Source organism: Petaurus breviceps, unplaced genomic scaffold, assembly GCF_028583685.1.
Source record: "Petaurus breviceps papuanus isolate PSGF00001 unplaced genomic scaffold, PetGlider_PUasm1.0 76, whole genome shotgun sequence".
Classification (NCBI taxonomy): Eukaryota; Metazoa; Chordata; class Mammalia; order Diprotodontia; family Petauridae; genus Petaurus; species Petaurus breviceps.
Window position 1 is genome coordinate 27,027,091 of NW_027186473.1, and position 15,959 is coordinate 27,043,049.

Below are 15,959 nucleotides of genomic sequence, written 5' to 3' on the forward strand. Positions count from 1 at the left end.
AAAAACAGGGTTAAATTAAGCTGCAATTGATAAGTTGTAGGAATTAGTGACAAAGGTATCGAAATGTTCACTAAACCCTGTGTTTGATATTATAGTTTAACTGTTCTAACAATGAGTGACAATTTGAGCCTGGTGGGTCCTTAATTTTAGTCAGCTGATAAACATTTATTAAGTGGAAGGCATGTACCAGACACTAGGCTAAGCGCTGGGGATAGAGAGAAAGGCAAAATACATCCCTTGAGGATCTTGCGATCTAATGGCGGAAGACAACATGTGAAAGACTATGGATAAACAAGCTATATACAGGTTAAATAGGAAAATCAACAGAAGGAAGGCACTAGAATTAAGAAGGATTGGGCAAGGCTTCCTGTAGAAGGTGGGATTTTAGCTAGGTCTGAGTCCTCCCTCTCCCAATACAGATTGGAACTTCTCCACATATTCTTGACTTATGTGAATCTTGATCATGTCTTTCTATAAGTCTTCCATAAAATTTTTGTGCTAACTCAAGGATATGAGTATAGTAGTAGTCCATGCATCTATTGTCTCTCCTCCCTACATGAATCATCAAGCTTCTTTTCTAGTTAAATATGTCCTTGATGATGGATGGCATTTAAGATTTAGTGGTAAAAATCTTTTATGCTCTCTTTTAAATGTTGGTAATATGCTGTATCTTACACCCATCATGTGTCTTTCTATTTGCTTTTGCGTTAATGTAAAATTTTTATTATACTGTGATCATGGTGTTTCATGATTCACAACCATATGAGAATCCCTAGGAAAATATTTGTATTGAAGAGGTACTCTTATTGTAGTGGTAAGTTTGGGATTGAGAGCATGATGAAATATCCAAACTGATCTATCCAGTCTTCTCCTACAACTGAAGTTATGGTCCCAGCTTATTCATTTTGCATTTCCTGTCCACAATATAGCTAGTTATCTTTATACTATTTTCTGAGGTGTCCTATCTGTGATCATTCCTCTTGCAGCTCAATACACTCTCTGGATTTCTTGCCTCCTTACCATTTGCTTTCCTATCCTGGAGAAACCTCCCTTCTTGGGTCCTGATTCCTGACTGGTGACTCTGGAGGCATTTCTTAAGTAACCCTGGCCATACCTATTTCACTTCCAACTAGATTGACTCAAAAAAGGCTTTACTTCCTTCTCTCCTTTCAATCAGGTACCCCACCCACTCCCCACCCCAGTTCTCCTTTATGTGTTGTCTTTCTCTAGTAGAATGTAAACTCTTTGTAGGTAGGAATTACATAATTGGCTTGCATTTTTATTCTTAGCATACATACCCATCACAGTATTTGGTACATACTATGCCCGATAAGTAACTCTCTTCCTTCTTTCCCTTACTCTCACTTTCCCTTCCCATCCTGCTTGCTCTCACTCTCCTCACTATGAGAATATTTATTGCTCAGATTCTGAAATATAAAGACAGCAAACCTGTTGAGTTCAACTATATGTATTGAAGTACAAATTCAATGGTGCTGTACAGCTGCACACCATAGCATGAACAACATATATTTCATCTACTTTGTTTTTACTTGTGAATGATTTGATCAATCACTTTCCCATTGCTGTGAGTTTCCCTGAAGAGGATTTGCAGTATCTCACACTTAAAGCAAATTGATAGAAAGTCATCTGCAAATACAAAGCATTTGTAGGAGGATCTCACCTTAAATTGCAAATCCTTTTACTTCAACTGCCAATGTCAGGGAATATGTCCTGCATAAACATCTTATGTACATCTGTGACATATACCTCATGTCTAGACTCTATTATATTTAATTCGAGTATCAAATACTTTTAGGAGAACATTGTACACAATTACAGACACATCATATCTGTGATGACTAACTTTAGTAGATTGGGTTCCTCTCAGCAATGCAAGGCTATAAGACAACCCCAAAAGACTCGTGATGGAAAGAGCTATCCACATCTAGAGAAAGAATTATAGAAGCTGAGTGCCAATTGAAGCAAACTACTTGCTCTCTTTCTTTTTTGTTTTGTTTCTTCTTTCTAGTTGTTCATTCCATTGGTTACAATCTTTCTTTACAACTTGACTAATGTTTAATGTGAAGGTATTTGTAGAACCTATATCGCATTGCATGCCACCATAGAGGGGAGAAGGGGAAAAAGAGGGAGGGGGAGAAAATTTGGAACTCAAAAGCTTGTGGAACTGAATGTTGCAAACCAAAAGTAATAATTTTTTTTAATCAATAGTCTTTTTTTTTTTGGGAGGGGGGAAGGTAGGGCAATTGGGGTTAAGTGACTTGCCTAAGATCACATGGCTAGTTTTTGTGTTAAGTGTCTGAGGCCAAATTTGAACTCAAGTCCTCCTGACTCCAGGGCCGGTGTTCTATTCATTGTGCCACCTAGCTGCCCCCAAAGCAATAGTGTTAATATGATGAATGTGCTAAAGGATATTCTTTCTTCCATCCCCATTATTACAACCTCTTTCCTTGTTCATCATTTTTTTCACTATTTTCTTTTTTTTTAAAGCAATGGGGTTTTTTAAAATCAGGTTTTTAAAAAAATTTAAAGTAACTTGCTCAAGGTTACACAGACAGTTATTTCTGGGTGGGTGCTAAGTATCTGAGCCCAGATTTGATCCCCAGGTCATCCTGACACTGGAGTCAGTGCTCTTACTCGATGAGCCACCTGGCCACCCCTTTACTATTTTCTTAATTAGACTTCTTAACTAGTTATCACTCTTGAGTGATTTGGAAGCTTCCTTGCTTCTTACTCATCGAGAGATTTTCTCAGAGAGGTTTCTTTCCCATCCCCCACCTGCAAGTCAACATACCATTTATATACATGGGGGTCAAAGATAATTTTATTTGATTATTAATTATGCCATGTTATTTATACTGCTTTTATGTCTTAAATGCATTTTGTCTTTTGTATTTGTGGAGCTTGTATGGCCTATAAATAGAAGGTGTTGCTCTAGTGAGTCTTAGGCCAATATTTATAAGACTAATTACTCAAAAAAAGTCCACACTGAATCTCAGAAAAACAATAAGGAACTCCAGATCCAGAATTCTGAGTGTAATTTCAGGAAACCATTTTGTGGTGACCTACCTGGGATGTTTATAGATTAGTTAAGATTATTTATTCTGTCAGATTAATTAAAGCCTACCTGCTCTAACATTTCAGGGATCCATGGATTTTTGGGAGAAGAGAAGGACATATAAACTATATTGATATCTAAAGGTATGTATCTTATCATAGCAATAAACTATATTGCTTGAAATGTTTGCAATAGTAAATATATCAAGGATTTGTGATTCTGTCTGTGTGGTATCACCTTTTGCTAACAGAGATTGTAACCTATTCATTTAGAGAGCAACTGTGGTCAATTAAATTATAGCTGGCAAATGCCTTAGGTGGGAATTGGGTTTGTAGAGACCAAATTCCATTGGCCTAACATCATCATACTCATAATTTTTATCTCCATAGCTAACATTTATATAGTGCTTTAAGGTTTGCAAAAGGCCTTACATTATTATTTTGTTGATCCTTACAACTTTCTGAGATATGTATTATTATTATCCCCATCTTTCAGTTACAGAAACTGAGACTGAGAGAAGTCAAGTGACTTGCCCAGAGCCTTGTATTGATGATAGTGATGAGGACCACTTTGGGATCCAAGATCATAACCTTAGTCTCAACAACCTTTCCTGAGTCCTTTCCAGTGGATTCATGGAACCCCATATATGGTGAAGATTTCTGAACCAAACTGATAGTTATCTTGTTGTTGTTGTTCATCCTTTGTTTTTTAAGAAGACCAATGACAGCATAAAAAAGTGAGGTCTTGACTTACATTTGGATTTCAGCAAGGTGGAGTTGAGCAAATTGTCAGCCTCACTCTTTCTTCCAGAGTCATGTAAGTCCAGTGACAAGACAAAGTCAGGATGACTGATGGCTGCTTGGGATGTAGTTGGATGCCCTTTGTGTCTTTGATATCTGACCAAGCTCTAATAGCTCCATGGCACTTGCTTCAACCACTTTCAGGCCATTGGAACAAATTGTTCTCATCCACCCATTCCACTGGGGAGAAGTCTTCATATACTTGGAGTAGGCATCTCACTAACTCACCAATGGGTTTTAAAGCTTGTCAGCTACCCTCAACCTGGTTTAGCATGTCTGCTGGGACATTTTACTGGATGGTGTGGCCATTACACATGCTATAACATCTTGGAGCCACAAGTGAGAGTTTGGTGACAGGTAGGTACCAAAACATGCAGCATAGTCTTCTACAAGCAATGTAGGATCCATGTCTCTTTGAATAAGAATTATTCATATTTGGATAATCAGACTGAGATTGAGTTTCCCCCAGGGAAATGATGGGTGTTATGTTTTAAAGGACTTTTTAAAGGAAACAAGATACAGATAATCAGGCTCCCCTGTCCATTTCCCCACTATTTGGAAACAAATATTTTCTAGATGCATGATTCTGTCATAAGTGAGGAGCCACACTAGAAAATATGGAAGACAGACCATATAAAAACTTAAGTATCAAAATGTTTTATTGAAGGAAATAATACAACCAAGTGGGTTCTGTTGAGGTTTAGACATACTGGGACCACAAAATAGTGACATGCCAGTCCTGCCCAAATGAATTCAACCTAAGCTTTCTTTTAGTCAAAGAACAAGTTTTATTAAAGATTCCTAATATTGGCCAGGCATCTAAGTATTTATATCACTAATTCAAGCAGGTCAGATTGAATCTGAGCCCTTTCATGGATACAAGATGGATCTTATATACAGAAAGACTGTGGGAGGGATCGAGGAGTGGCCAAGTAAACTGGGGTGACTTGCATAGGGGCCTACAGAGAATCTTGATGGGAATGGCCATTAGGCTGGGGTGACTCTGAGTTAACATCAGGGACCTGGACCACATGGCCAAGGGAGACTGAGGTCTAGATAAGATCTAGGAGTGGAGGTGTAGAGTGGAGACAGGTATAGACAATGAAAGAACAGTTGAGAGGATTACTGGGATTCCTCAGACAAACGCCAGATAAAGTGGGAAGATTCAAGGAAAATTTAAGGGGGTTTCTAGAGCCTGTACCCCATCAAGTTCTTTGAAGGTGTTGGAAAAATCCTGAAACATAATTTTCTTGGATGTTTTTTGCAAGCCTGTGTTGAATATCTTCATGCCCACAGTAAGCTCCAATGTTAGTAGAGGGCAGGCTATTGAGAGATGATTATTAATAACTAATAATTTTGGGAGATTCGGAGTTCCCACTTTTTTCTCATTTCAAGACCTTAGTCTTTGAAGGTCGAGTTAACTTTCTTCTCTGCCTAACCCCACCCAACTTTACATGGAATCTCTAGTCTAAGGCAAATACCATTCAATCAGGCATGTAGACAGATACTTTTTTCTAGATTGCCCAAGGCTGGGAGTGGTCTGCAATAGGGATAATCTTTCTGTCCTAGAGTGACATGATGTTTCTTTCAGTCCCCCTTTGGAGTAAGCTCACTTCTCTTTGCAAAGTCCATCTCTCATTAGACTATTTACCAATTATAGTTGATTGCTGTCTGACAGAACACTTCTTGTCCAAAGGCATATAAACCTAAAAAAGTAACTATGTTGTCTCTTTGATGGGATGAGAGGATAAGAAGTCTTTTTTCATCAATCATATGCTGGCTGTGATTGATAAAATTGACCATAATTTTGCCCCCAAACTCTGTCTCTCAAAATTATTTGCCATACTGTGCATGGAATTGTTGAGGTTTGGGTTGCTCAAGACCCCAAAATACCAAAACACTGGGTTCTGCTGAATGAATTCAACTCAAGCCTTCTCTCAGCCAAAGTAAAAGAAAGCTTATTAAAGATTTGCCATAATGGGCAGACTCTTAAGGAGTCTAAGTATTTGTGACACGTGTTGAAAAGTGGGCCAGAACAATCTGACACAGTATGAATCTGCACTAGATTGAATCTTAGCACCTTCATGGAGGCAAGATTGATCTTATATACAGAAAGACTGTGGGAGGGATCTAGGGGGTGGTATAGAAGAGGGGTTTGGGGAGAATCTTGAAGAGGAAGCTAAGGAGGATCTTGAGGATCTGAGGTCAGTCTCCAGGAATGGGATTAAAGGGTGGGAAATAGCAGAAGGCTACCTGGAGATGACAGATAATGGAAGGCTAGGCTAGTTTAAGGGGAACAGATTTGGGTATAGATATTTTGATAGGATAGGTGGGAAATAGCTGGACAATGGAGGGCTAGGCTAAATTAAGAGTAACAGATTTGGGCCTAGAAAATGAAAGGCTTATGGTCTCAGCCAAATGCCTCATCAAGTGGGAAGTTTCAAGGGGGTTCCCATAGCCTAAACCCCATCAGAATGGTCCAACTTATTATTTTTAATAACTTAGAAGAGGCTGAGAGGTACGTATTTATATGTTTATAATTATTTTGGAATTGTAAGCCTAACCAGGGAGGCTCAGGAATGTAAAGAGTATTCAGAGAGTCAAGGAAACAAAAGTGTCATCAAGACTAGCCATAGCCCAGTAACATGATAACTCTACATGCTTCTGAGGCAGTCCCCAAACTCAAACATGTTATACAGATGTAATAGATCAACATTCACTCAGGGATTTTCTACAATCCTTATACATTAAGATGTTTTACATTTGTGAGGTAGGCTTAAGGTGACATGTTACAAGGAACCAGACACATTACATATTGCATATCAAAAAGGTAGATCCCTATGACTCTGGTTTGTTCAGAGCTAGAAGACATTTGAGCAGTTTTGGTTCTGATTAGGACCAATTCCATCCTGTTCAGAGCACTAGTATGGTACTGAAAGCAGTAATCCAGAGCTCAGTATCTGAACTCCCTAATGGTCCATCATCATCATCATCATGGCTCCTATGGAGGAGATTACAGGAAAGTAGAGAATAGTGTTAAAAGACATCAAAGAAAAATTGAACCCTCAAGTCCAAGGAAAAATCTGTGACTGAAGCATGAAACTTTTGTCTACCGTGTTTCCCCGATAATAAGACACTGTCTTATTATTTTTTTGGACAGAAAAACACCAGAGGGCTTATTTTCAGGGGAGGGCTTATTTTAATGAACATTGACAGCAATTTTAATAAACAGGTAAATGTGAACAAAAAATGTACCTTTATTCAATAATGAATTCAATAAAGAACAGGATGACGCGCTCACTGCTGCAGCTCTGATTGGATGCAGCTCGGAGCGCGGCGTGCGTTTCACCGGGAGAGGGGGGGCAGTGCATACAGAGGGTACCATAATGTAGCGTATAGCGCAGGGGATCACCTTCACTACAGTAGCAATCTCAATAGGGCTTATTTTGGGGGGAGAGCTTATTTTAGAGGAATCTTACACAGTAAGGGGAGGGCTTATTTTCGGGATAGGTCTTATTATCGGGAAACACAGGTAAGTAAGAATCTTAGTATGAGAGCTAATATATTCCTACTGGATGGAGCATGATCTCAGAAAATTCCACTGAGATGGAGGACCTCAGGAACCCCTTGAAACAATGGTATCATCTTGAAGTCCCATATTTCCTATACTTCTATATTTCAGGTACAGAAGTGGGATAATCAGCATGAAGAGGAAATGAAGAGGGTCATCATAAAATGATGAGGTTTAGGCTAGGGGTGCTCGAGATCCCAAAATACCAACACACCAGGTCCTGCTGAATGAATTTGACTCATTTTCCCTCAGCCAAAGAAAAGCAAAGTTTATTAAATGTTTGCCATATTGGGTAGATTCTTAAGGAGCTTCAGGATCTGTAAAGCTTGAATTGGAAAATTCTATGGGGCTCTCACAGCACATGGAGACAAGATGGGGTGTTATAAACAGAAAGGTTGTGGGAGGAATCTAGGGGTGCTCTAGAGGAGGAGTTTGGGGAGGGTCTTCAATGAGGTCAGACTCTAGTAATGAGTGATTAAGGGTGGGAAGTTGCTGGAGGCTACAGACAATGGTGGGCTAGGCCAGTTCAAGGGTGGAACAGATTTGGAGATAGGTATTTTGGGAGGATCAAGGGTGGGGGCTAGCTGGATAATGGAGGGCCAAGCTAGTAACAAAAGTTTGGGCAGAGACATAATGAAAGGCTTATGGCCTTAGGCAAATGCCTCATCAAATGGGAAAATTCAATCAGAGTTCAAGGGGGTTCCCAGAGCCTGTATCTCATCATTCATGCATGTGAACTATTGAACCTTGAACAAGATAAATGTGGATTAGCACATTATGTCAAGAGTTCAAGATGCTTTCTATTTCTGATTTTGTAATTCATTCTAATCAAGATCAAGATTTTGGATGGTTAGACCTTGGAAGGAATCAAAGTGCCTGGAACTATAGCTCATCTTCCTCAAAAAACACTCACATAGGCAGAATGTTTTAATTATATTTCTGCTGAAGGCTCAGTAGATTCAGCACATAGCCGTTCTATAAAAGGACACAAAGAATAATAAATTTCATAAATTTTTGACCCCATCTGTGAAGTTTAGGTGAGAATCACATCTATTTGTTGATCTTTGTAGTCTCAGGAGATGAAAAAGATATGGAGTCTCACAAACATTTCTTTTGTTTGAGAGCAGATAAAGTTCTACTACTTATGCTATCTTCTTGTTTATCTTAGTTCGGTGAGCTGTGTTACAATGCTCATGTTTACTGTCTGGAGTTTCATCCAGGGGATAGTGTCTACTATGCAATTATAGTGTCAAAGGAAAATGGGAGATAGTGAATTACTGGAGAGCAAACTCTACCAAGTAGTTAAAAAGACTGGGTAATCTGTCAGTCTATGAAGTCGCCCTGAGAATAGTTGAGACCGTGAAAATATGATACATTATACTCCATAACTGAGTTAGTTGGATTCATAGTGTCATGTGTTTAGAGATGAAACCACTGAGCCCAAGTCTCTTATTTTGCAGATGAAGAAACCAAGTCCTGGAGAGGTTAAATGATTTAGATAGGGTGACACAGGTAGCAAGTATCTGATGCATGAAATGAAGCAAAGTCTTCCTGGCTTCAGCTCCAATCCCTATCCACTATATCATGCTGCTTCTCTAAGATGACAGTGGGTTGGGGATTCCAAGGAAGACTAACTACTAGTTGCAATGGACAATTGGCCCCAGACTATGGTTGATATGGAAAGAATTCAGATCAAGATTCAAAGGAAGAGGTTACTGAATGTTCCTATCACTCTGAGGAACAGGGAAGCTAACCAAGTTTGCTTATGCCAAAGGAGCAATTCTGCTTCACATAGGAGGACTGAATCCAGAAACTACCCCTCTCCCAACTAATATTGTTAGAGGAACTAAATAAATAGGGCTAGAGAAAGCTATCATCACCTTCAAGGATTTAGGGACTCAGTGTAGGGGAGTTTGGGGAGGGTCTTCAGGAGGAGTCAATGAGGTCAGACTCCAGTAAATGAGTGATTAAGGGTGGGAAGTGGCTGAAGGCTACTTGGAGATGACAGACAATGGTGGGCTAGGCCAGTTCAAGAGTGTAAAGGATTTGGGCATAGATATTTTGGGAGGATCAAGGGTGGGAAGTTGCTGGACAAGGAGGGATAGAGATTTGGGCAGACCCACAATAAAAGGCCTATGGCCTCAGGCAAATGCCTCATCAAATGGGAAGATTCAATCAGAATTTAAGTGGGTTCCCAGAGTCTGTACCTCATCATCAGGATTGAGACTGAAGGCCAGTGTGACTGAGACTACTAAGGGAACAGAACTGACAAAGGGTTACCAGAAAAGTGCTAGAAGTGCCATGTGTCACTGATTTAGTAAGTTACCCAGAGACCAGGATAAAATATGAAGCTCCAGAGGTAGTAGAAGTCACACATCTTGCCTGGAAGGGACTTACTACTGTGTATAATATGTGTCTTGTACATGAATTTAACATAGAATTCAATAAGCATTTTTAACTATTACTTTGTGCCTGCTACTACCCTAGGCACAAGAGATATACAAAAACAAAAGTGAAAATTGTTCCTTCCCTTATGTTGCTTTTATTTTACATATAATTCTATGTATTAGGATCATAAGCTCATAGATATAGTGCTAGAAGGGACCTTATAGGGCATTTAGTCAAACCTCTTCATTTTACAGATGAGAAATCTGACCCCTGGAGAGGTTAAGTGTTCAAGGTCATACTGCATACAACCTCAGTATTTGGTCCACTGTGCCACCCTGATGCATGATGTGATGTATTGTGTATTACGCATGAGTGAAGAGGTTACCTATAAAGAGGGTTAGGTTTGCTCTGGAGACCCCAAAATACCAACACTCTGGCTCCTGCCAAATGAATTCGATTCAAGCCTTCTCAGCCAAAGATAAGTAAAATTTATTAAAAGTTCACTTGTATTAGACACAGAAGTCTGTGTTAGGTCATTCTATGGAGCTCTCACTATTCCATGGAGCTCTCACAAACATGAAGACAGGATGGTGTCTTATATACAGAAGGTGGTGGGAGGAATCTAGGGGTGGTCTAGGGGAGGAGTTTGGGGAGGGTCTTCAGGAGGAGTTAATGAGGTCAATGAGTAATTAAGGGTGGAAAGTTTCTAGAGGCCACCTGGAGATCACAAACAATGGTGGGCTAGGCCAGTTCAAGGGTGGATCTACACCTTGATAGGCTCAAGGGTGGCAAGTCTAGTAACAGAGGGTGGGAAGTCTAGTAACAGAGGCTTGGGCTCAGCCACAATGTAAGCCTTATTGCCTCTGTAAATGTCCCATCAAATGAGATTATTTAATCAGAGTTCAAGAGCGTGTACCTCAAGGACCAAAGGAGAGGAAAAGGGACCTCCCAGAGCCCATACCTCATCAATGAGTGCTGTATTTTATTTACTGCTTGTAACTCTAATGTTGATATTATATACTATATATCTGTGTACAGCCTATGTATCAGATATAATTATCTGTGAAAATTAATTTATGTTTATGATTTCATCATGTAGCTATAACTGTGCTCTTGTTCTGGTTTTCAGGGATTGTAAATTTTTCAACACTAGAAGAATTTTAAGAGTATGATGTCAAGTTGCCTTTACTGCCCTGGACTCCTTTCAAGTACCCATAGTCACCAAGACAAGGAAGTGCTATTCAGTTAGGGAAATTCTAGAATATGATAATCCTTTTGGGCATTATACCTAGATATTGGGATTGTATCAATAGCATAAACTTAGAGAAGAGGATGGAAAGGAGCAGAAAATGTGGCACATGAAAAGTCCTGGGTTTTCCTGAATTTTCTTGTGAAAAAGAGATAGTCTGACACTGGGAGCATGCTTATTAAGCAGGAGATGCACTATAGCCTGCCCTTTATGTATCTAGACTTCAAAAAATTTGGAGGCTGGGAATCCAGAAGATTGACTCTATGTTGAGGAAGTTGGTAGTTCAGAGTCAGAGCCAAAGTGCATCCAGCCCCACCGGATTGCAATAGATCTCTATCTTAACAATTGAGAACATGCTGAAAGAATAAGGTATTTCCTTGTCCCATCTGCTCATACCCTGAGGTATCATTTCCGTATTCACTAAGGTTTCCCTGGGAGGTTTGCCCCATTTCCCACTTCAGGAGATTGCCCTTATTTTGTGTACCTGAGTAGAGCTCTATTACATTTTTTCCCTCTTTTGTTATTTATTCTTTCCTGTAAATCCTTTTGTTATTTGATTTGTGACTCTGGAATAGTCTATAAAAGGAGAGTGCTGTACTGATTAGGTTCAAGCTCTGATTTGTAGATTGATGATTCCAAACAACTTCATTGAACCTGGAAAAATTAACAAGGTTCTTGCAGTGGCTCTCAGGTTTCTCATATACATAATAAGGGAATTGGATTTGATTGAGTTCTTAATTTTTTGTGTGTCAAGGACTCTTTTGGCAGTATTTGAAGACTATAAAGTCTTTCACAGAATAATGCTTTAAAGTGAATGAAATAAAATACATAGATAGAAATATAGACACGTTAGGGAAAATAAAAGTGTAATTTTCTTCCTATCCAAGTTCATGGAGAAATCAGAAATTTATCCATGTACTCTTTGAATTGTGTGGACTCCAGGTTAACAACCTCTGGATTAGTGTAATAGTAATGGAATTTAAAGATCCCCTTGTATTGGCTTGGTTTTTGGTTTGATTATGTTAAAACCCAGAGCTTGTGAATCCCACTTGTGGGATGGACTTGCTGACATGAAAAGAGAGTGCTGAACTGGGAGGAGCTGGTGATGTAAATTTAGAGAGACACAAGAAAAGAGAGAGGCAGAAGAACTTTTTGGAAGCAGAATCTTGGAGACAGAGAGAGATGGAGAGGATTGCTGAGGGCCAGTTTGAATTGCCCAGGACTTTTGAGAGCTGCCACCCAGAGCTGCCAAGGCCTGAGGAGACATGGCTGTTATGCTGGTACTTTGTCTGTTTTGATGTTGTTTTGCCAGATTTGTCCACTGGTGAAAGACAGTCCTATTGTTGCAGAGGTCTCAGAACCTTGCTGTTGGTTCAGAGCTCCTGAGACTGTTCTGCAGACAGAGAGTGAATTAATGAAGACACTGGCAATGTATCTTGTGGCCTTGCTAAGCTTTGTCTCCTCAGGAACAAAGATTGCTGAGAACTTGCCTTGGGTCAAGATGAAGAAAAGACCTCTCTTTGGGTATTAAATGCTGTGCTTAAGCTTGTTGTAACTCTGGGGTAGATGGCCTATTCAGTTGTAATCCAAGGGTGGGGAACTTTTGACCTTTTTGTGCTCTGTGATTGAACAAATGAATGTACTTTACTCATGATTGGAAACTAATCTCCATTTGAGAAGAGAGGCTTTGTGGTTGACTAAATGAATGTCCTGCCTAGGGGTGGAGTAGTACTTAGAAGAGGGTCTTTGGGATTGACTAAATGAATTATAATGTCCAGGAGTGGGGTAGTACTTGGAGATTATTAAATTATACTTGGCAAATGCTGTATTTTGAATGATGCTATATTTTGATTTTCTTTGTTCTTAAGTTTTCACTGAATAAAAAAAATGGAGAGCACCTATGCTGGTATTTTGAACCTCTGGGAAGTTGCCTTTGCTTGGCATTACAATTAGATAGCTAAGATCTGTTTCAGCAAAAACATTTTATGACTATAGACTGATTTTTAAAAATTCTCTGCAGTGTATTACAAAAATTTCCATACTTTAATGATCACAATAATGACCTCTTTGTAGAAATTTCTCTAAAATGTAACTATAAGAAACATATCATTCTGAAGAGAAAAAGAAAGTGATCAAAAAGGGTTAATAAAGCTAGATTCTCAGAGCAGATTAAGTTGATGTGCTAGGCTCAGAAGCAGCCACCAACAGAAGTTTGCAACATCATTAAACAGAACATAGGAAATAGTAAATTTTAATGAATGGAAGAACATTTGAATAAGATAAATAAATATAGGTTACTAAGAAAGTTGTGGTTCATGAATGTAATAAAATATTATTATGTTGTAAAAATGATGAATATGATAAACATGGAAAAATGTATATGAACTGATGCAGAATGAGGCAAATACAACCAAGAAAACAATATACACAATGTATTTGGAAAAAAAAAAACCCAAAACAATCAAAACCAAAATCTTTGAAATTATAATGACCAAGGTTGTCTCTTGAAAGAAATGAGAGTGTACCTCCTGCCCTTCTTTATACAGGTGAGGGACTATGGATGTGGATCATTACATATGATGCATTGGTAAATCTTGCTAAATTTTCTCCCTTTATTTGTAGTTTTTAAGGATTGGGAAATATAGGCCATGTAAAAAAATAGTAATACAAATTTTTTAAAGATATAGCTTACATCTTCTAACATTTTTTGCATATTTATCAGGGACTTAAAAAAATCTAATATAAGCTATTGCAACTCTATTTTAGTTTTGGCTCTGTCTACATAATAATTCCTGCCATCTGGTATGATAGTCATCAAAAGCTCATTTTTATAATAAAAATATTAAAGTCATTGAAGCTATCAATAATTCCTCCAGTTGTCTAAGTGTATGGCATGGATAGACTTGTATAATATTAGTATTCCATGTTGTCACCAACTTAGATATCATAGAAATCAAGAGGCATTTGGAGGGAGTTTGAACCCATTTGGAACTATTAAAAGACCTAATGGTACTGTATTTCAAATAAAAAGACAACCTACCATCAGTACAGTCCAGGTTTTTCTGCTCCAATACTGCCCAATCCTCCAACCCTACAACAAGTAATGATGAATTTTTCTGATTCACCAAGGCTCACTTGACTCATCTTCCTTGTATTTCCCAGACAACTCCTTGTCTGGCTGGGTTTAAAGTTGAGTATGAAGTCTGAGAATGGCAGAAGCTTTATGGAACACAGGAATCAAACCTACAACCTTAATACCATCATGCTTTGTGTAACCAGACAAACTGAACCAGTTTTTCAGAAGTAGCCAAGGTTAAAGAATTAATGAATCCAAAAAAGTAGGCAGAGGGAATCAGGAGCTATACCAATGGTTCTGTTGTTAGCACATTAAGTTGTCTTTAAGTTGTAAGGGTCACACTGTGAGGAAAAGAGTAGCTGTTAATAGGGTTCATATGGCAAGGAATGTGGAATGTAACCTTATGAAGGAACTGGTAAAGTTCTAACTGCTAGTGAAAGCACCCAGTGATCATGACTCCTATCTTAGCAAGAGTGTTTTGCCTCTCCAATCTCTCTAATTTTTATTTCTAGTCTCTAGCAAAGAAGCAGAGAGAGTAGAAATAAGAGGTACAGCTAAAGTTTATATCTAATTCTAATAGTATGTGTGAAAGATGAATAAGATCAATTTTAGTGGAACAAAGAAAGAGAACATGGATAGTTGAAATTTGCTAGTTTTTGTCATTAATTTCTCCCATGAGTTTCTTTTCTTTAACAGTTTTCTTTAAAGTTTTGAATTCCAAATTATATCTATCCCTGATGGTAAACAATCAGATATACATATATACATGTACAGTTATGTAAAACATTTCCATATTAGTAATTTTGTACAAGAAGATTGGAGTAAAAGAGAAAAAAGAAAGTGAAAAATAACATGCTTCCGGCTGTCTTCCATCAATATCAGTTTTTTCCCCCTCTGGAGGAAGATAGTATGCCTCATCATTAGTCCTTTGAAGTTGTTTGGATCTTTGTATTGCTGAGAATAGCTAAATCATTTACAGTTTTTCAGTGAACAATATTGCTGCTACTGTGTACAATATTCTCCTGGTTCTGTGCATCAGTCCATGTCAGTCTTTCCAGGTTTTTCTGAAGTCATCCTGCTTGTCATTTTTCATATCCCAATAATATTCCATTACAATCATATACCACAGCTTGTTCAACCATTCCCCAAGTGAAGGGCATCCCTTTGATTTCCAATTCTTAGCTACCACAGAAAGAGTTACAATAGGGTGGAGTCAAGATGGCTAAGTAGAAGCACGACCTCTGAGCGGCTCTGGTTTCCACCTTTCCCAATCAATGTAAAAAGGGTACTCTGAACAAACTTTGGAGCTGCAGAACCCACAAAATGACACAGAGAAGCTAACCTCCTGCTGAGGACAGCCCCAAAGGCTGGCAGGAATCGGCCAGCTCAGTGCTCTGGGAGCTGAGCCCAGCCCCACCCCGAGGCTTTAGCCCCAAGGCAGGCCTGACCAGCAGCTGGCCAAAGGGACTCCAGATCAGCAGCAGCTGTGGCCGTTTCCAGATTTATCAACACATAGATGCGAAGGACAAAGTGAGAGGTCAGTGCAGTCTGGACTTTGGGACCCAGTAAGTGGGAGTGTATAGCTTTTGCCCCGGGGTGAGAAGCCACTGAGACAGCCAGCACAGCCAGCCAGCCCCACATGGCAGCTTCCGCTCTTGGCCTGCAGAGTGTAGGGGGACCAAGCAACCAGTCTGAGAGGTAATCTCTCTTGCTTTAACCTGCTTGGATCTGGATTGCAATCTAGGGTGGAGGTCCTGGGGTGTGTCCAGCTTGCAAGAGCCAGTGGAGGCCTCAGAGAG

General features: G+C 39.2%; 1 long non-coding RNA gene across 1 annotated transcript in view; it reads left to right on the forward strand.

Moving 5' to 3' along the window:
* The window catches only part of LOC138175055 (uncharacterized), a 121,423-nt gene that overhangs the window by 27,066 nt on the left and 78,398 nt on the right, over positions 1-15,959 (forward strand). Inside the window, exon 2 of the long non-coding RNA XR_011171861.1 lies at positions 3,163-3,219. This is a non-coding gene — a long non-coding RNA (uncharacterized lncRNA). The remainder of the gene's footprint in view (positions 1-3,162; positions 3,220-15,959) is intronic.